Consider the following 23,973-nt stretch of genomic DNA (forward strand, 5'->3'; position numbering starts at 1 on the left):
GCATCTCTTCCACCAAATAGCAGAATACACTGGGGTAGTGAGTGCTATAGACTGCACACACATATGCATCAAAGCACCACCCAGTGAGCAGGGTAGGGCCTATATCAACTGCAGGGGCATCCCCTCCATCAACTGCCAGGTCGTATGTGATGCCCAGGACATTATAATGAATGCGTGTGCTGGCTGTCCTGGAAGCTATGATGATTCCCACATATGACATCTGATGCAGCTGTACCAGAGATTTGCCAATGGGGACATCCCCTATGGTCACCTAGTGGGGGATGCTGGGTACACACTGGAGCCATGGCTGATGACACCCATCAGAAATGCACACACACCTGAACAACAATGCCATAATGAGGCACATGCACAGGCCAGACATATAATAGAGCATGTGTTTGGGATGCTCATGTCATGGTTCCGGTGTCTGGACACATCCAGTGGAGCCTTGCAGTATTCACCAGCTACATGTACTCAGATTGTTATGGTATGTGCTATGCTACACAATATGATCCTGCTGAAAAAGCTGCAGCAGGAACAGCATGGAGCAGGGCCACACAGCCCCCCAGCAATGCCAAGGCCTGCACAGGCACAGAGTGACCTGGAGGAGGAACACCTTGAGCCTGCCCCAGTAGGCAGAAGGAAGCATGCCCAGTATGCCCTGGCCTTGGCAAATAGGCAACACATGGCACATGCACTGACATGGTAGGGACTCAGGGAATGACACCTCTCTCTGACTCGAGAATACAGTAAAAGGGATGCCAAATATGACACTACCTGTGCTCAACCATGTATAGGGAGTGTACTATGTACATCCGACATCTGCAAGTCTGGCACACCCTCAAGTTAAGTCAATCAACCTACCGATTGCCAAATGGAGTAGAATTTGTCATTACATGTAGCTATGGTATGGATGTGAGCATGCAAGGGAATTGGGTGGCTGAATGTTATGGCAGCAGATAGTAGACACCCATAGTGGCACCATGACATCTGTAACACATACTGGAGTCACCATAGTAGCCAGTACTACACAGAGTGACAAATCCCACTGCAGGAAATGTGCTGAGTGACATGTGTGTCCATATGACTCACACATGCCAGTCAGAATGGTTCACATACCCAACAACAGTCTCAGCCAGCAGGACAGTTGTAGACAAACCCAAACAGAGCCTGTGCCATGGCCCCAGAATGATGACCACAGCAGGGCAGGCAGTGGGATGTTAGTTCTGAAGGGTAAGAAGTCAGACAATAATATGTAGGGCAATTAAAGCCATGATCTGTAGTGTACTGTTATGCCTCTAGTCAGCATGACAGTTAGCAATACAGAATGAAATGGAGTACCTAACATACCAGTACAGTCATAGCAAATGTGTACAAGTGTCACGTGTGCCCCCCCACATCCTACATAGTAATGTAATAACAGTCAAATGTGCCCCCTCAACCCAGTGTATAAATGTAGAAATAGTCAAGTGTGCCCCCATCCTACATAGTAATGTAATAACAGTCAGGTGTGCCCCCCACTCCTGTGTAGAAATGTAGAAACAGTCAGGTGTGCCCCCCCTCTATGTAGAAATGTAGTAACGGTCAAAGCCAAATTATCGATGGATACCCTGCAGAAACAGCATGCTACCTGTCAGTGTACAACACAAAGGTCAGCACTGCAAAACAAACTACCTGGACACAATCCACACATTCAATACAGACAGCCATACTGGGCATGCTCACACACTTAGAGAAATGAAGGCAATGTCAGTCAACAGCATACTGAAACGTCATACTGGGCATGCTTACACACTTAAAAACATGAAGGACATGTCTGCAAACACCAGTGGACCAGACATATCTAGCAGTTGCAGTTGTTACTGTGGACAATCGTTGGTATTTACCACTCATGCCTTGCACACACAGTGGATAGGAATACAGACATATATGTCAGGACAACACACACTATAATAAGCCAAAGGTAGATGTACATAGATATGTGGAAGAGGGTGACTGTGACAAGGAGCCATCCAGGCCTATCCCACCCAGCACACAGCCAAAGGGCCCCAAACACATGAGGTGCAGATGTCACTCACTGCAGATACTAGCCACCAGTGTCTGTCAGCATTACAGACTATGTGGTGCACGTGCCAGCTGTGCAACATGACTGTACAAAGAAGTAGTCATCTAGCAGCTGTATACACATACCTGTGACATATGACCCCATGTGTGCCCACATGTGGTGTGTCAACCCCTAGATGAATGGGTTATGGCCCATGCACACACCTTCCTTCCCATAACCCTACTATGACAAGCCTGCTGAGATCATCCATGCCTGACAAAATGCCCTGTATTGACAGATGCCACTGACACCAGGGAATGCCATTAGCATACTATCATTGTAGGTGCAGGGTAAACCTGCTGTCCATTACCAATTCCTGCCACAGGTGGGCAAGACTGGTACATCTGATGATAATCTGTGTTCACAACATGGGTCAGACACCCCAGGTACAGTTACACATGTCACTGTACATGCACAGCATTGGCCACACACAATAGTCACCCATGTGACTGGATGGGGGATACAATATCCACCTGTGTGGGCAAATGCAGACACTACAGCCCTGAGCCACAATGCAGCCCATCATCATGTAACCTGATGCCAAGGTATACCCATCACCTAGCCTTGTACAGCCATCTGGCACAGTCGACCACCACACACCCATGCAGAAATGCACCCATGCATGTCAGTACGGGCACTGTGTGTATTTATGTGTGTGTTGCATGGTGCATATGTTCACATCCACACTCCCTACAACCCCCATGGGCATACTGAAGCATGCTGTCTGATGTCAGACACCTCCCCATACCCTTTGCCCATACAACCCCCAGTATGACCCATGTGGTGCATGTGTTACCTGCACAGTGATGTGTTGTGGCAATCCCACTATTGATGAGTTGCAATCCTGGCCCTGCCAAGTGTGTCAATTTGTGTGCATCCCTGTGAGAGTGTGGCTGTGTTGATTCTGGCACCTGTTCATGTGGACAGGCACGTGTATGTCACCTACCGTATAGTTACCTTATCCCTGTTGCAGATGCCAGTCACCATCACATATATGTTCTGAGGGCTCCACAGCAGATAATCCATGTGGTGCATCCACTAACTGCATAGAGCTGTGATAGCACTACATAGTCGTCAGGGTTTTGATACCCTGTGCTGGTAGGTGTGTGCCCCAAACATGGTTAGATTTTATTCACCCACCACTCCCTTACTTGTCTTTGCCTCTGTCTGCCTCGCCCACTCCCTCTCTGGTGGATGTGGAGATCACACCTGCTTTGCTTGGCAACAGCATGTGTATTTTAAGTGATGTTCATGATCAGCTGATGGCCTCTGCATGAATTGCAACCCTCCCCTGGCTGATTGCATGTGGAACAGCTGTGGTAACATTCCCATAGCCATTTGCATGGAAACACACTCCAATATCTAGGAACATCATGTTGATGTTGGCCCTTTTCATTCACTGTGAGCAGGAACTAAATCTGTTTTTTGGCAAACAGCATCTCAGATGGATTGGGGATTTACCTCTAACAACATACACTGTGGAAACAGGGCAACACACAGGAGGGGGATGTGCCTGACCTGACTACAGACTGTAAGTGCTGCTGTACTGCATTTGGAGTACTGTTGGTTTAACGGTGTGTGTGTGTGGATATGACTGTCCTACATGTCTCAATACCTGCCATGTCAGTTCCATGTTTATGAGGAATCCCCATCTGCAGACAGGGCAGTGTGTTGTGCCTTTGGTTTCATGTGTTACTAATGGAGCATCTATCTGTGGACTGCAGAAGGTAGTGTGAGGATTGCAGTCTGTAGATGGTGAAAGTCATGACAGTTACTGGCTTCATATCCCTCATAGGACATATGTTGCAACAAACCCTGTTACAACAGTAAATGTATGAGGTTATCACAGCAACATGTCATTAATGGCCCTGTGTAAGTGCTTCCAGCCACAACTCTGTCAACCTGTGTACATATGTCGAGCATGAAGTGGTGCATATGTGCTGTACACCATAATTAGTGTCATCATATCTGATAACAAGCCAGTGAGATATCAAACTGCTACACATGTTATGTACAGTAGTGGTTATATTTGATGACATAACCTGGACATTCTGTGGATGTTTGTACAGTACTGAGGTCTGTGTACTTATGATGAATGTTGACAGTGTGTGTATTGTTAATATGTAGTTTAGCCTGTGTACAGACTGTGGTAGATGTCAATGTTCTAGGTCCCGTCCTATCTGATGTTACATGCTGCTCCACTGTATGATGCCGTATTGGTGTACATGTTTGTAGGGCCATACACAAACATGTCCCATACCACAGACAGCCATCAGACCAAACTGTGTAGCAGCCCAGTATATGTAGGGTCAGTCTGTGAGTGGCACATATGAGGATGGTGTCGAACAGATAGTCCATATACAGTAATATTATGCTAGCTTAACATATGTGGCTGTGGCTGTGTTCACATTGGTTGTGGTTATGCACTTTCACACAGGTGTATCTTACCCTGTGCTGTGAAATGCCTGTAGAGCCTGCTATATATGCAGGTACATGTGCATTCCCCCATAGGAGATGTAGGCCAGTGTTGAGCCAATCTGCCTGTAGCCTGCATAGTGCATTGTTAAATGCCTAGCAGCTTAGTGTAATTACCCAGTGAGATGTCATGTGCAGATACTTGTCAGATGTACTGCTGCCGGGCTTCCCTTAACAGTCATGTATGTCAGACAGAGCAGTGCTATGCTGTACAGATGTATGTCAATATCTAGTGGCTAGTATGTGGTCATGGCACCCCTGTACCAGCAGTTATTATGTGTCAGGCCAAACAGGGGTGTGTGAATGCATAACCTATGGTGGCAAATGTATTCCAGTTGTTATGTGTTATACCCATCTACATGGCTGTCTACATCCATATTGTCAGGCATGGTACACATGTTTAGCACTAAGGGGTTATGTGTATAACTCTGGACTGTACAGAGTGTGTCAGAATGTCCACGTATGTTGGCCAATATCTCTGCTGCAGACCACATTACATGCTAGTAGTGGTACTTTACTATAATATCCTTAGGATGACTGTTAGTAGCCAATGGCACAAATGTTATAAGCAGATGTGACCTCCAACACACACCATGTCTGTGAAGACAATCCCAATGACAGTAGCAATAGTCTACTAATATACCTACTATACATACCTGACATCCCCTTGCACTACGACTGTGGGACTATAGAGGCTGGGGTAGGGATATACTCCATGTCCAGGACATATGGTGGAAATATATGTACATATTATTATACAGATAGCCATATATATATATATATATATATATATATATATATATATATATATATATATATATATATATATATATATATATATATATATGATTACGCATGTGTAGTACTTCCAATCACCACTGTCATGGCATCCACCCACTCTAAACCCCTACATTATGGGGGCATGGTCCCTTTACAGTTCCTGTGTGATGGGCATCCTTCCTGTATGTGGGCATCAGTGTTACAGACAGCAGGTAGCAATACCTCTTTCAGGAACTACAGACAGAGTGTGAGTAGAATTGTGTTATACTTTGTATAGTACTGGTGTTAGAGGGTGTGTGTGTACATACTAATTTACCTTGGAATGCAGTCTGTCTGCATAGCTCTCAACTGTGGGCCTATCCTCTTGGTAGCTAGAGGTGTGCCTATCATGTGTTATCTGTCCACCACACAGGTCCCGTGTCAGATATTTCAATGGCAGTGTGTGTGTTGAGTGCTATCAGTACATGGCTACATCCATTTCTGTTTCTAACCTCAATTCCCTGACTAAGGGTATGTTGCAGACTATCCTGTAATACCAGCAACTTGCTTAGTGTATGGCAACAGTTTTCCACATTTGTGCCTGTGTTCCAGCCTCTGTCCTCCACCTACATACCAAGCTTTCACATGTGACATGCTGTCATGGGTTGTTCTGTAGTGGGTTGTGAGTATATCACACTGCCATTGCTGCCATCAGTCCACTGGTGTATCCCCCACACATACGGTGGGGCTGGGGCCATATATGTTTGGGCATCACCTACACAATGCATGTGTGCTCTTATGCACTCCATAGGCCAGTGTATGTAACAGTGGCATACAGCCATGTATTATTGAGTCTGGGGGGGAAGCACCATAAATGACCTAGGCTGTTAAAAATGTGGGGGTATCAGGGGTGAGCTGCCTTAAGGTATCTGGATGTACAGTACCTTATACTTCACCTATATTTACATTACTTACATAAATTGGGTTAATGCAAGCCTACTGCATCCTGCCATATAGACTGTTCTGTCTGTCAGTGTGCTTGTGATGGTGTCAGTTATGCCTTGTTATGTAACAGTTACAACCCATTTTGTCACATGACGTCTTTACCACCTAGCAATTTTGTACAGAGTGTAGATAGAGGCTGCTAAACTATACACCTGCATTACACACTGTTGATTGTTTGCTATCCTGTGGCCCAGTCTGTCCTCACTATTGTACAAACTGAAGGGCTTGACCTGGGCAGCAACAGTTGTGAACCTTTCCAGGCTACTGTATTAGTATAACTGTTTCACAGTTGTATTACTCTGTTTATATGGATGTCAGTGTTTGAACAGCTATATGACATGGCAAATAGAACTGTAAAAGTACACAATTAAAGGTTTTCCATTTCTGCAAACCTGTGTGTGGTGTTTTTTCCTATGAACTCTCTGTGGGTATATGTTGCAGGCGGCGGATGTCATTTGTATGGGTGGCCCATACAGTGTCCATTTGTTCAGGTGTTAACTGTAGGCATAGTGGCTGTTCCATATTGTGCGCACCTTCTACATATGTATCTTACTGTACATATATCTGCATGTGTATGCGTAGTCACATGTATATATATATATATATATATATATATATATATATATATATATATATATACACACATATGTGTGTGTGTGTATCTGTATCTGCATATCTGTATCTGCATATCTGTGTCTGCGTATCTGTATATCTGTGTCTGCGTATCTGTATCCTGGGGATGTTGATGGCTTCCACATTTTATGTTTCCTATGGGAGGCAGACTGCACTGCATGAAATGTTACCAATACCAGCCTGACATCATACAGGTGGGATGTAGTACTGTTAACATCTTGTGCCCATGTCATGTCAGGTCCTGGTTATTGGATCTGCAACACCTGGTAGTGTATTGCAGGGTGGACGTGTTTGTCTGTGGGGGTGGGATGTCTATTCAAACAAGACGTATAGTGTATGGTGCCTCTCACCTCCATTAACAGTGCATGTGGACATATGTGTTTTTGTTAATCTGCCATTGCTATCTACAGATGTATGGCTATATATACCTATATATATATATATATATATATATATATATATATATATATATATATATATATATATATATATATATATATATATATATATATAAAAAACTATGTCCGTATATACCTATGTAGATATATATTTGCATACACATATGTAACTTGCTGTGTATATGTAAACATATAGGTTTTGACACATATATGTGTCGATGTAGGCATTTGCATGTATATATGTTCATATATATATTAATATATATGTATATATTTTTAGAAATATAAATAAATATATATATATATATATATATATATATATATATATATATATATATATATATATATATTGTATCTGTTTAGATATTAATATATTTACACACACATACATCTAGATGTTGGTATACATTCTCTGTACTGTTGCATGCCTGGACTGGAGGTTATGTTTCTGAAAACAGCAGAGTACTTTTTAGTTGGCATGGCTTAGTGGTGAATCACTTTGTCTATGGTGTGCAGGGTTGTGGGTTTGAGGCTTGTAGAGGCATTTTTTTTGTTGCTGGGCAGAAAATGGGCCATTGAATAGAGAATGGTTAAGGCACTTTAAAGCATTTGTAAGCAGGTTTGCACAGAGCTAAGCAGTACTTACTTCCGGTTACAGTTTCTTACACTCAGTTAGCTTCTACTTTGCTTAATATGTGTAGGCAATGCTTACCCCTGCGCAAATGCACTTAAACACGCTTACTAGTGCTTACATATGTGTACTGGTGCTTATTTGTGCTTAAAACTGCTTACTAGTGCCTTATTCATTATGACACTGACACTTCACATGTGCATTTCCTGTAATACTCCAGTTCATACATATACGTTTTTTCGTGGGTTTTGCAACATAAATATTGGTTATAACATGCTTTGCCATGTAAAATAGACTACTGCAGTGGGACTCAAACTGGGAATGCTTGCTTGTTAGGCAAATGGTCTGCCCATTACACTATTGCTGTGCTGCTTCATTTGCATATATCTTCCTTGTTATCCTCTTCAGCCTTTTAAGCTGCTTTTACCATAGCTAAGCGATGGGCATACCCGTGCACCTATGGTTAGCTGTACTTGGATTTTTAAAATAAAAATAAAGGGATTTTGTCATTTGATTTTTATGTACTGTTGCTGTTGTACACATGGGGGACTGTTGGTGGGGATATGAGGACACCTATGAGCGATCTCGCTCATTTCTTAACACTTTCTGCTGTTCTACATTGCAGGGGCATGTTTATTCTGAGAGCTCTGCTCTCAGACACACCCCCTGCACTCATACACACTCCGTGTAAACCTAGGAGCTCGGGCATCGCGCCTTGTTAATATGCATGGCACTCTGCCGTCCTGCTCCTAAACGGGCGCATCCATGCCGGACTAAGCTAGTCCTGCACAGAAGATTAGTGAATCCGGGGGTCAGTTTCTTCTCTTCTCTACATGTTTCCTAACTCCCCACAAATTTCCTAGAACATGTCTTTACTGCTACGCATAGTTACAAGTCATAGCTGATTCTGTTATCATGTATCGTCATTGTGAAGATGTTACATCACAATGTGTTTACAAGTCACAGCTGACTCTCATCATGCATCATCACTCTGAAGCTGTTATAGCTGTATTTTATTGCTCTGTATTGCATTGTGAGAGCCAACTGTATGCTTTTCTGGATTTTTCCCATTTTCTCCACTGTGGTGCAATTATGAAGTTGATAAATATAATTTTAGGGGGTGGTGGTTGCTTCCCCACACACACACACACACACACACACACACACACACACACACACACACACACACACACATACACACACACACATTGCAGGTGTGGGGGGAGGAGGCTTGTCCCCCTGGATGTTTTTCTAGGTTTTTCAACTCACTATTTTCAAAATTATATTTTCGGTAAACAATGAGATAAAAAAGGTATAATCGATCACTCGTAGGTAAACCTTATTGCTGTTTATGTAAATCAAAGGATGGATTATGCACAAAATATGTAGGGCACACTAGCACACTAGATAAGGTCATATCTGGCTAGCCTACCAACAAAATACTTACACACAATATTAGCCTTTAGAGGGAGATGAAGTCCCCTACTGAGCTGTACCTCACTACCATCTCACATTACCAGTGAAACTGAGTCTTTTCTCATAATGAATGTCTTCCAACTTTGGAAGTTTCTAGTTGGATGGTTGTACTCCAGACCTGCAGCAATGTGGAATGTTCTGTTCTCTCAGTTTGTTTGTTGCAGGTTTACATGTAATATAAAAATATAAATCTCTGTTCTAGGAAAAGGTGCATTTGTCCTTGACATGTTGGTCATTTCTAAATAGTGCAGCTGGATAAAGATTCAACACTCCTTGAACATGAACATATGTTTAAGGAGATGAAATTGAATGTCTGATTCCTGGATGTCTGCTTCTCTGAAGGAACACACACACACACACACACACACACACACACACACACACACACACACACACACACACACACACACACACACACACGCACACACACTCACACACACACACGATACCTCTCAACTGCCAGGATTTTCATAGAATGCCCAGATTTTTGCTTCATATTGTGGTGGTGTTGCGGTAGCATTGTCTCCTCACAGTACAACATTGTCCTGTTTGATTCTCAGCTAGAGCATCTTCTCTGTGGAGACATGCGTGAATGGGCGTACCTTCATTGAAGGTTGTGCGTCAGAGCTGGTAACTCAGCATGTAAAAATCTACTGCCAATCATTAGCAGACCGGAGTTCCACTGTGGCGACCCCTAACCGGGAAAAAGCCGAAAAACACAACATTTTTGGTGTTCCTCATACAATTTGTGGTTTTCTGGATTTTTGTGGCAAATCAGTGAGAACTGAGTTCACTAAATAATGACAGGCATTTGAGTTTCAGACTTCATATCCTTTAGAAAATGTATGAAAACACAATCCCCAAGATTCAGCAATGATTATTTTCCATGCAGGAACAGTGTAACCGCTCCTGCACAGAAAATGGACGCTCTGCAATCCATGTAAGTGCCATTTTCATGTGCAAGAGTGGCTCTACGCTGTTCCTGCACATTACATTATGCAAATTACCTCATCTGCTTGTAAAAAACATGCAAATGAGGTGATTTTGTGATCTACAAAGCTGGCTGGACTCCGTGCAGGAACAATGTCAGAGCAGAAATGTATTCAGTTAGTAACTGAATACATTTCTGCATCTGACCAAACGGAGGTATGACAGCTCGTGAAAAACATATATTAATGTTAAACACACATGCCAATGGCCAAATATAAGGCTATTGACATTAAAGTATATGTATTTGTTTTAAAAATGAAATGTTTTTATTTATTGGCCAATCTCGAGTGTTTAAGCTCAGGGCAGCTACACGCAAACACAGTGGTGGGGAAAATTAAGAAAAACTAAAAAAACACAATTTTAAAGAACATTTTGCCATTATAGTCTATGGCATGCAGAATGTAAACAAAACCAGGGAGCAGTGGTTGTCAAGGGGAAAGGGTATGCTTGAGTGCAGTACCTATGGACTTATACTGGGGGTATGTAAATGAGGGGATTAATGGTGAATCACAGATTTCTTTTTTGTAAGTGTCAACCTACACTTAGCCATGTAGGTGCAGGCACACAGTAGTGTAAGAATAAGAGCCTGATGACTTCAGAAGGGGGTATTTCATGCTTGCTGTAAGCTCATTGGAGCCCTGAGGCCAGTGTTTGCCTTAGCTAAGCACAGTTAAGGAAGAGGGTGTGTCTGAAGTTGCTTAGTACTGTTTACATTGTCTGAACATGTGTGTGAAATGCGCACTTTGTTTAAAAAAAAGAAAGGGGTTAAACAGGGGGAAATGGGAAGGGGAAAAAGCAGTAGGAAGGCAATCAAGGAGAACTAGCATAGCTGGCAGGTGGAATGTATCAGAATCAGCCAAATACACATGTAGCAGCCCAGCACACTACTATAAACTATGCAAACACCTTTCACACTGGATGTAGGGGAAACAGCAGTAGGAAGGCACTCCAGAAGAACTAGCATAGCTGGCAGGTGGAATGTATAAGAATCAACCAATTACACATGCAGTAGCCCAGCACACCACTATAAGCTATGGAAACACCTTACAGACTGCTTTCTCCCACAAACACTACACCACTGGTGTACACAAGTGTGGAAATGTTAAACTCACAAAACTAACAAAATATGTTAGCTCTCTGTACAGGGCCCACCTTTGTGGTAGCTGTGGATACTCTTCAGTCCTATAATCTGTTTGTCATGTGATATTACTATAGAACAATATGGAGTCCAAAACAAGATATGTGGCCCTTGTAGTCCTGTGATACAATTCCACACTCAGGAATCATAGGCAAACACACTAATCTATTCATTAATCCCTATGTCACTAAGTGGTCTGCAAACCATCTCGCAGATGGAACTCACAATGTGAAAGCAGTGGACTCCATGTCAGACTGCAAAACAGTTATGAGTGGTGTCAGACTGTCAGTCATGTGTGGAGTACCACAGGTTCTTGTCCTGTGTCCAGTCTTGTGTGTTGTGTGTGGCTGTGATACCCAGCCCAACAGGAATGAACTGTGGTTAACAATTTTTGCAGACAATTGCTAATTGAGGGCTATGTTTACATCCCCAGATTATGTTAACATCCTGCATAAAGTCGCCACAGACACCCCCAACTGTTGTCGGAACACTGGCCTTAGTCTCAATGTCAAGAAATGTGTCCCAATCCCCTGTTGAATCAATGTGTTGTCCACAAATAACCACACCTGTGGTAGTCCAATGGAGACAGATATCCTTATAAGAGGTCTGTAAACACAGCTTGACAGCAACCTCTCTTCTGACAACCACATTGCCACTGTGGACTGAAAGTCCTTCAATGTGGCATATTGCATAACTAAGGGTATGTCATCCAGGAATGAAGAGGTCAATGTCTCCCTTTACACCCCGCTCATTAGGCCAATCAGCAGGTCCAATGGCCCATTTGCCATGTAACTCAGTAGACACCTTCAACAACTGGGCAGGCTGCAAGTGTACCTGACATGTATGACCCTTGGCATGAAGCAAAGTCTGATATGGAAAGAGTGTTACAAATGCCACAGCTAGGAAACTCCAATCTGTATGCACCACATGCCATGGATACCTCAACCGCATTACCATATTCAACAGAACATGCTTGTGGACAGGTCCATAACCTAGACACTGGCCACGTTATGTGATATATGTTGCATACATGTCAGTCAAAGTACCTCACTGGCCCTCTTCAAGAGAAATTCAGATGAGTGGATGGTGAATATAACTACACCCTGGGGATCACTCAAATGGCAGTAGTTGATAGATGGCATGCTAACAAATGTCAGGTGCCATGATAGCGTACCCACATGCCCTGCTCTTCTCATATCTCCATGGACATTAGCCTGGTACACACCAAGGGACACCTGCACCAATAGACCTCAGTACTGACAAATGTATCTGTGTGCATTACTGAGTATAACAGGGTTTGTGAGTTTGTAAACTTGTAGATTAAAATACTTTGAGGACCTCCTCACCCACTACACCTTCCCTCATTGCTGTACTTAGAAAGGGCTGCTGCTGTATTGCACTGCAAAGGTACCTTGTGACACTCTTCACCCTATAGGCTACCTTGAGCTCGCAGTACCAGCATAACACTGTTCTACCAATGAGTAGACAGGTGTGGTTTACCCTCTGAGCCATGGAAAATGTGAGTATGTATGTGTGTGTGTATTTGTTTGCAACTGTGTGTGAGTATGCATATTTGTGTGAAACAGCATTCTGAGGCCCCATTCTCCAAACACACTGCACATTGTCATACATTGCAAGGGATGGTGATGTTGCTCACCTTAGGAGAGCCATGAAACAATCTTCACCCTACTAGCTCTGTAGCATGTGCAAAAAATGCATATCAGCGTAACAGCAGTAATTAGATAGGCAGGCAAAGGTTTGAATCTCATTCCTGGTAAATGTGTGATTGTGGGTTTGTCATAGCATTATCATGGATATGAATGAGTACTATATGCAATGTGGGTGGGGTGCTGGGTGTAATATGTTTACACCATTGTACCCCCAGTACATGTCCCAAGGTCCACTGTATGGAGACCACTGTCACCATTGACCATACAGGTAACTGATGACACTCTTCAGCACAATAAGGCATGTGCTGTGTGCCAGAATTCTGTAACAGTGTGGGCTGAATTATGTGATAGGCATGGCTGCTAACCACAGGTGTGGCAAATGTCTGTATCTATGTTGGTCATTGTGTATATTTCTGTAGCTGATAGTATTTCCTGGCCATTCTCACCCAGGACATCTCCCATTGCCATACTGTGCAAGACCAGTGGATGTTGCTCACCTTAGAGGAACTGTGGAGCACACTTAACCCTACTTTCTCCATGGTGTGTGCAATAAATTCAGAGCACTTTAATAGCAAGACCTAGATAGGTAGTGGTTCTAATCTCAGTCATGCCAAGTGTGTATGTTTGTGTGTATGAGATCAGTATTCTGACTGCTTGTGTTTTAGTGACAAATGTAGCCATAGTTTGCAATTTTACACCATTGTACCCCAAGCACATGTGCTGTCCTATGTCCACATGACTGATGCCTAAGTCCCACCACATGCTGTGGCACAGACATCCCACAGTCAAGGATTGCCACCATCTCACCCAACCATCTAGCTATGACCTCAGCATAATAACGGTGTCCATCTCCAAGATCAAGGATGTTGTCACATATAGCATGAAGAGTTGCATTTGTGACCTTGAGAATATGTCCACTGTTAGATTTGACACATGCCTGTGCCTCCATGACAGTCCAAAACATGCATCTGGTGACACCAGCTGTGGCACTTGTGGCAGGGGCATGATGGGCAGCAGTCCACCTAGGAGCACCCCTGCCCATATACATGTGTGGAATCTGCCTGTTCTCTGGCTATGGAAGGTATATACACACTATATAGTTCTCTTAGGTTTACACAACAAATGTGTATCATACTCATATTCACAGGTAGCATATGGATATGTACAATATCCCTGTAGCTGGCCTAGCAGTGGCACAGTAAGTAGTGTTTGACAGAAACTCCAGTGTTTGTATGCGTGAGCTGTCCTTTCCCAGGGTGAGTTAGGGTCCTGAGCTGTTTTCTATGTCACAGCAGAGAGAGGCAGATGCTATGGTCATATGTGCTGTTTAGCAGGATATCACTACAGCAAGTCTTGCTCAGACATAAATCTTTCAAAATCCTGTTTCCCATTATTAGAAAACACAGACTACATTCACTTATATGCTTACTTGTTTCACATACCTTTTTTATTATTTCACACTGCACTGGATTGTATCAGATGGTTGCTCCACATCATTTTGTTTTCTCAACATTGAGTACTGGTAGACAGATGTTTGGAATAGGTGTCTGAATGCCCCTTGTAGGTAATGCTCTTGACCAGGTGATGGCCTGTGCACTAATTGATGTTCCCCACTTGCTAATTGCATGCAGAGCATTTGGGTAGTTCTTCCAATAGCCAATGTCATGGCAACACACTCCTGTAATTGAGTACTTAATGTAGGTGTTGTCCCTTTGCCTTGGCTGTGAGGAACACATCCTGGAGGTGTATAGCTACTGAGTTTTACACACAGCAGGTGGGAATAACTCTTACAACATGACTTGTGGAGACAGGCCAACTAAACTGTGGAGAAGGTTACAGACTTTGGGACCGAATGTGGGTATTGCTGTTATATGGTGTGAATACTGCTAGTTTTATGGGCTTTGTGTGTACATGCTACTTCTGGATGGATTTCAGTCTGACAAAGTTATGTGTCTGCATAGCTCTGATCTGTAGGCCTATCCACATAATGGCCAGAGGTTTGCCTGTCATGTTTGGTGTGTTACCCAGACAGGTGTTGTCCTTGGCAAATCAGTGGCATATTCTGATCATTGCTGCCAGTAAATGGCAACATCCATTTGTGTTTCTGACTTCATATCCCTCAGAATAGAGATGTTGCAACCAACCCTGTAACACCAGCAACTTTCTCAGTATATAACAGCAATATTTCAAATATGGCCCTGGGTTTGGACCTCTGTCCTCTACTTATATGACAGGCTTTATCCAGTTGTCATGCAGTAAAATGTTGATAGGTATGGTCTATCAGTATTTAGTACTGACATTCCTGCTATCATCCCAGTGGTGTTGTGGAATAAGACACATTAAGGGAGGTAGGTGCCATACATATGACTGCAAAGGCTGGACAGCATGTAGAACCCTGTACAGTCAAGAGGTGGGTCTGCAGAATAGTAGGACATGCCTAGAATCAGTCTGTTAGAACACATGAGAGATATTAGTTATTACATGGACAAACATTCTATAGCTGTTACTTGTCATACATTTCACCATGGGGACTGTAGTGGTTACAATGTACTTTTCTGGAAAAGGTCTGCTTCCCAGTTTGATTGAACACTTAGAACTATAGTTATGTGAAGAATCAATTTACATTGTATCATTTGATACTGTATCCACTAGGGGGTTAACTGAGGAGTGTAATTGGAGGCTGTTTAAGAGCATACGCAATTAAATGTCATTTGCTTCCTATATTTAAGGCAAATATGTTTTGTAATGTAATACTTGACGGCAAAACACATTAAGACATTTGTGTGTATTTATGGCTGGTTGTCTGTTGTTTTACTATCTTCAGTCATTTTAGTTATATTGCTAAGAGGTCATTGTATGTCTGGCCATTGTGTATGGCCTATCCTGAATTTGTAGCAGTGTACTGTGTACTTATTAGTTGTACTGTGTACTGTGCAGCACATGTCAGTGGCATGGATCCCTTTGTATCATTACCAATGTGTTTGTAAGTCTATAGACTGGTCCCCCAACTTCATCTGGTGTGGTCCAGAATTGTACAAGGTGGCTCTGACAGTGCTGTAAGTTATTGACAACTAAATCATTACTGATTTCACAGTCTTCATTCCCTGTGATAAACTGACTGCACTGCATGCTATGGTTGAAAACATCATAAAATAGTGCCGCTCAGATGTCTTAGTGGTTATATGCTTTGACTATTGTGTACCAGTTCCTGGGTTCAAGGGCTGTATATTTTGTTGCATGCCAGGTGTATATTATTTCCTTTACATAGCATCCCTATATGTGATGTCATTACAGTAGCAAGGTGTGTGAGTATACTGTATGGGACATGTGTATACATGAGTGGTTGCACATGTGATATGCACTCACACATCCATTTTATACCAGCTACACTACCGTGGAGACCAATATAATATACCAGACATTTGACTATTAAAATAGTACTAATTAGTTACCTTGCCTGTAACTAGTCTACTCCAGATACAGATTTGCTGTATCCAGGATTGTATGTTAGCTTCTGAGTGTTGCCCAAGTCTGCTCCTCAATTTGTCTCTTAGATATGCTAGTTCTCTCCTCTCCTGTACTTTCAATAGCGTATTACTTTATCACTTTACCAGACTTCTTGTAGCAAGTATTTTAGTACACAAAAGTACTAAAAGCACTAACGTCCTATGACGAAACAGCTCTAGTAATTATTATTAATGGCCACCCCTCCAGGCATGTCTACAGGGTAGTTCCCTGTGCTTTCACCTATTAACCTTCTGAACTTGGCCATTCTGAGGCAATTTAGTAACTGCCTCATGTACACTGACAACCCTCACCTCTTACCTCTCTACACTGAGACTTGCCAGAGATGCACTTATATATCCAAATTGGAAGCCAAACACTCTCCAGCCAAGATCAGAATACCTGGTCAAGAGGAGACGGTCAACACTTGCACCACACTACATGGAACACATAGCCGTCTAGAATACACACTAGCACTCCCTTCATATAAAAACACAAACCACACACCACCTTTTTCTAAGGCTTACAATAAAAAGCTGCACGAACAGCAGAGACCTCTAAGGCAGGCATGCACTCCACCACTACCAGACAACACTAATCACAAGACACATATGTCTCCTAAACAGTGTGCCAGCCACCAAAAGTGCCTAAGGCAAAAACAGCATAGCCAAAACACTAGGCATAGTTGACTTGATAGTGAGGAACAGTGATGTCCCACTCACTAAGTTGAAAAAGGAGAAAGTGACAGTAAACCGCCTGTTAGGTGCCAGGATCTGCCACATAACACACACACTGAGGTCCCTCAACAACAGGTACACATATGACTTTGTCATTGTACATGTGGGTGTGAATGACCTGAGACGTACCTCCCTGGACTATATAGAAAAAGACATGGATGAGCTCTCCAACTATATACCCCAGATGAGTATGATCCTAGCCCTGAGCAGCATCCTACCATCACCCAGAATTATACCACAGTACAAGCTGAAAACAATTGATTTCAACAATTGACTAAATTTCTGTTATCATTATAAGAGGATCCACTATCTGTGTGCCTGAGATGACATGTTTGACAGACCATGATCCTTTGCCAGAGATGGCCTGCATCTGTCACCCCTGGGCTTCCAGATACTTGCCAAAGCTCTTGCTACCCCTATAGTGGATTTTTTAGGCAGTGTTCCAAAGACTGCATTACCACTGTAACACCTGCAAACAAATGTAATCTGAGGATCATGCTGCTCAACACTAGAGGTCTACATTTCAAAATGCACTCGCTCAAAGCACTCCTTAAACTGGAGAACATCAACATTTGTGCTGTAACAGAGAACTGGTTCAAGATAGCAGGAAGCACACTTGCACTACCAGGCTATCACTCATTCCAAACCTGTTTGGCCCAGATCATGGACCGAAGCTGCAAAGGTGGTGGTGTTTCAATATTCATAATGGATGCGCACACCTACAGACTGTTAGCACAACATAATGCATCTGAGGTACTTCAGGTGCAGCTAACATTGGGTAAGACAGCAATACATGTCATAGCCTGCTGTAGGTCCACAAACATGGCTCAAGATTCACACTCCCCATTCCTAAGCACCCTGGGGAATATTAGGTTCCAACCCAACACTCTCATACTGGTTGACATCAACTACCCCACCATTAACTGGAAAAACTACTCATGTACCAATACACTTGGCCAATGTTTTCTGGAATTCATTAATTCCAATGCCCTGGACATGCTCGTTCTTACTCCCACTACAGGTAGCAACATCCTTAACCTGGTCATTACTAACATGGGCGAACATTGCTCTACACCAATAGTCAATCCATCCCTGGTTAGATACAAACACAAATTAATCACCTTGGAAATCCACATCCCTCCCACCACCTCACAAAGGTAACCACCATGAAATCTTCTCCAAAGCTAAAGTTGGGCACCTACAAACAGAGGTGGCTAACTGCATGGCCGCAGAAACTTACACCAATGCACTGTACGAACACATACACAAAGACATAGATCTCACCATATGCAATGCAACCAAGATGCTCTCCTCAGAAAAAAGGAACCAATCTGGTGGTCCCCTGCCATAAACAAACTCTACAACAGACAGAGGAAATTGATGCAGAATAAGATGAAGTCCCAAGGCAGGAAATACTCCCTTATCAGCCTCAACCAAAGGTTGAGATCTCTCATCAAATCCTGTAAAGGTAGCTATGAAAACATGATTGCAGCAGATAGTGAAGACAACCAAAAGGCCTTCAATAATTATGTATAGAATCTCCACAGCACAGTAGCACAACACTCAGATTATGTATGCTTGTATCTGTTAAGGTGGCTCTTTCTTTTGGCTTCCGGATATTAACTATAAAATGCGCTAAGGTGATATTTCTGTCAATATGTTAGCAGAAACAGTGTTACTACAACAAACTTCTCAGCTGATCTACTCACATCATTTGGTTATGTTTCTATTGTCATGCCTTTGTCCCCACACTTTGTCTGGCTTGTTCCAGATTCATTGCACTAAATGGTTGTGAGCATACCTCCCCACTGCCAGGCTGTTTGAAGACTGTCCAGGTATTTGGCCCATACTTTGTTTCTGATACGCAGTTTATTTGCATTTCTCTGGTTAACACTGTTATGATGCAAGCATTTATGTCAGTGAAGACTGACATACATGTCAATTCCCTTCCTCATATCATTATATATCTATATATATATATATGTATATATATATATATATATATATATATATATAGTTTATCACCATATGGTCGATCAGTGGATGGTAGAGCCCGAATGTCCGAAAGGAGTGCGGCAACATCCCACATTTGCGAACGCAGATGTTGTGAATCGCAAACTCCTGCCCCTTTTTGACCCTTATTAGCACTCGTTTCTGGATATAGAGCAGTCGGAAATGTTGTATTCAGTGTTCTTGCGACATTCTGACCATTCAGCATGCCAGGATTTGCTAAATATATTTGGACATATATAGATTTGAGCACTGTGTGCTCGACCATATGGTTTTATATATATGATATATATATATATATCTACACACACATATATATATCTACACACACATATATATATATATATATATATATATATATATATATCTATGTACACACATATACAAATATATATATAGGTTCACAGGTGTGTACTAGGCTAATGGCCCTGGAGCCTTTACAAGCCTAACCCATAGGATTACCCTGGCATCATGCCACCTGACCATAGTTCCTAGTGCCTCTCTCGAGCAACTGGAGTGATCCCCCGGGTGAATTTTCCATTTTCTATGCACTCACCAAGATTTCTTTGAAGAGGGCCAGTGAAGCGCTCTGCTTAACATGTATGAGAAGTCTGCTCCATAGCATGGGCAGTCTCTGCGTTATGAACTTGTCCCTACAGCATGTTCTGTTGATTGTGGTACTGAGGTTGAGGTTTCTGGAGTGTGTGGTGTGTAGGGATTGGGACTTCTTTAGATGTAGCATTTCTAACAGAGCTGGGTCACACATGGCTTTGTAAGTCAAACAGAGATCACCTCTAAGTAGGCGATAGGAGACAGAGAATAGTTGGAGTTTTTTGAGTCTGTCCATATAGCACAACTGTTTAAGACCTGGGATCCTCTTTGTTAGGTATTTTTGCAGCCTCTCCAGTTGTTGCAGGTGTTTAGTGAGGTACATGCCAAATGGGGCATTGTACTCAATGACTGGCCAAATTCGGGAAGAGTAGAGGGAGACAATGACCTCTTTCTTCCTGGATGCAAAACCCTTAATAATGAGATGTGCCACGTAGAAGAACTTTCTAACCACAGTGGCAATGTGGTGGTCAAAAGAGAGCAGCTGTCAACCTGTGTTCCAAGATCTCTTATAACGCCTTCTGTGTTCATTGGACTACTATCAATGTGATTATTCAAGTGAACTGGGTTTATCCCAAGGGGGATGATGACACATTTTTTGGCATTGAGCTTAAAGCCATGGTTCTGACACCAGTTGTTGGTCTCATTGAGGCCTTTCTGTAGGATGTCAACATCACTTGAGGAGTTAATAATAGCTCCCAACTTGCAATCATCTGTGAACGTTTTCAGCCACAGTCCCTTCATGTTGGCCAGGACTTCAGAGAAGTAGATACCAAACAGGAGAGGACCCAGGACCGAACCCTGTGGGATTTCACTCGTGACTGGTTGGCAGTCTGAGTTGGAGTCAGCTACTTTCACAGTGTGGGTTCTATCTGTGAGCCATTTTGCAACCCAGCTAGTGATATAGGGGTTGATGGCTAGCTTAGTGAGTTTTTCTATGATTGGCCAAATCAAGGTAGGCTGTATAAACCACCTTGCCTTCATCCACAGCTCTGATGACTGACTCAAAGAAGTCGACAAAGTTGGGCAGGCATGATGTACCCTTCACAAAACCAAACTGTGTAGGATCCAGAGTTTGGAGATTCCCTATATCCTTGTTTATTAGGTCCATGATGATGCGTTCCATAGCTTTGATATCAGACTTGGGCTAATGGGCCAATAGTTCCCGGGGTTTGTAGTCACTCCTCCTTTGTGGAGAGGGATGACTGTAACAGTGTGCCATTCAGAAGTAACAAAACATGAGGTGAGGCTGTGATTGAACAGGGCATACAGGTGAGGTGCCAGTTCACTCTGTAGTTCATGTAGAACACAGCCAGGGATATTGTCAGGTCCCATAGAAGCTGTATTCCTGGCCTTGGACAGTGCTGATTTCATCTGTGCAGTAGTAATACTGGGTGCCTGGCAATCTACTGGTATTGTGATCAATCCTTTGGGGAGGGAAAGAGGGGTAAAGTTGGCAATAAATCTGTTGGCCAGTATATTGGCAATATCTCTTGGCTCAGTATAGGAGGTAATATTGTGCAATAGCTCAGAGCAAATCTGGGTAATGCCACGGAGATTCTTTACATAACTATAGAAGGCATTGTGGTTGGCTTTACTATCTGCTACAATTCTGTTTTCATAGCTAGCTTTAGAGGATTTGATGAGGGATCTCAACCTTTTGTTGAGGCTGATAAGTGTGTTTTTCCAGTCTTGGGACTTCACCTTATTCCGCATCAGTTTCCTCCTTCTGTTATAGAGTTTGTTTATGGCAGAGGACCACCAGATTGGCTTTTTTTTGTTTGAGGAGAGCATCTTGATTCTATTGGGTATGGCAAGAGCCAGGCATTTGTGTACGTATTTGTACATTGCATTGGTGTATGATTCAGCAGCCATGCAACTATTCTCCATTTGCATGGATGCCGTGAAGGTAGCCACCTCAGTTTTTAGAAGTCCAACGTTAGCTTTGAAGACGTTTTTCATGGTGGTTACCTTTGTGGGGGTGCTGGGAGGAATGTGGATTTCCAAGGTGATTAGTTTATGGTTGGATCTAACCAGGGAGGAATTGACTATTGGTGTAGAGCATCAGTCACCCATGTTAGTAATGACCATGTCAAGGATGTTGCTACCTCTAGTAGGGGTAAGAACAAGCTGGTCCAGGACATTGGGGTTTATGAATTCCAGAAAGCGTTGGGCAAGTGTATTGGTACATGAGTAGTTCTCCCAGTTAATGGAGGGGTAGTTGAAGTCGCCCAGTATAAGAGTGTTAGTTTTGACCCTAATATTTTCCAGGGTGCTTAGGAACATGGAGTGTGTGTCTTGGGACATGGTTGGGGACCTATAGTAGGCTATGACCTGAATTGCTGTCTTACCAAATGTTAGCTGCACCTGCAGTATCTCAGATGCATTATGTTGGACTACCAGTCTGGAGGTGTGCGCATCCCTTATGAATATGGAAACACCACCACCTTTGGAGCCTTGGTCTAAGTTCTCTGGCTGAAAGGTGTGGAATAAGTTATAGCCTGGTAGTGCAGGGGTGCTTTCTCCTGCCTTAAACCAGGTCTCTTTTACAGCACAAATGTTGATGTTCTCCATTTTAAGGAGTGATTCGAGCAAGTGCATTTTGAGATTTAGACTTTTAGCGTTGAGCAGTATGACTCTCAAATTGCATTTGTTTGTAGCTGTTATGGTGGTAATTTGGTCCTTGGAACATCGCCTACAAAAGGCACTATAGGGGTGGCAAGAGCCTCGGCCAGTAACCCATAGTCCAGGGGTGACAGATGTAGGCCATCTCTGGCAAAGCATTGAGGTCTGTCATTCATGTCATCCCAAGCAGACAGATACGGGATCCACTTAGAATGCCTAGATATATATATATATATATATATATATATATATATATATATATATATATATATATATATATATATATATATATATATATATATGGGTCTATATTACATAATCAAAGAGACACTTCTTTGAATACATAATAATCGAAACCAAAAGACTGAAATCCCAAAACTGTGAACAGCTAAATCCGCAAATTTTTTCCTAGGGAAAAAATTCAGTTGGCCATTCCCGAGGTTTATCCTTTTCCCCAACATAGAGCAATCTTAGAGTTGGTATATTTAGTTAGGGGGGTGTGGGGGTGAAGCCCCTCACTTAAATTAGATTTGAAGTGTGTGTGTTGTGTTTACGGTTCTGCAAAGTTTTTCCCTAGGAAAAAATTTGTGGATGTGGCCATTCACGGTTTTGGATTTCGGTCTTTTGGTGTCGATTATTACATATTCGAAAAAGTGTCTCTTTGATTACGTAATGTAGACCCTATATATATATATATATATATATATATATATATATATATATATACGTGTGTGTGTGTGTGTGTGTGTTTGTGTGTCGCTATGTTTTCATAAATATGTTTCAAACACACACACACATATATATGTATATGTATATGTATATATATATATATATATATATATATATATATATATATATATATATAAAATTATAAAGATAAATAAAACTATATATATATATATATAGATATATATATATATATATATATGTATATAACATTCCACAAATATGTCAAATTATGAGATAGCTAGGTATAGCTATATATGCATGTATATGTTTATATATAGATATGTATATGTGTCTATATACAACACATGATGGTTTCCACAGAGCTTTCTCACTATTTTTGTATGCTTTTATTGCATGATATTTTCGAAAAAGTAAGAGCAATTCATACAGCTTAGATGGTGCAGTGGTATGTTCTCTGGCTGCAGTGTATAGTGTCCTGGGTCCAACACTTGGAACTGATGTTTTTTCCATGTTAAATAA

This window comes from Protopterus annectens, chromosome 2.part1, assembly GCF_019279795.1.
Source record: "Protopterus annectens isolate FY-2018-M chromosome 2.part1, PAN1.0, whole genome shotgun sequence".
In the NCBI taxonomy this organism is placed as follows: Eukaryota; Metazoa; Chordata; order Ceratodontiformes; family Protopteridae; genus Protopterus; species Protopterus annectens.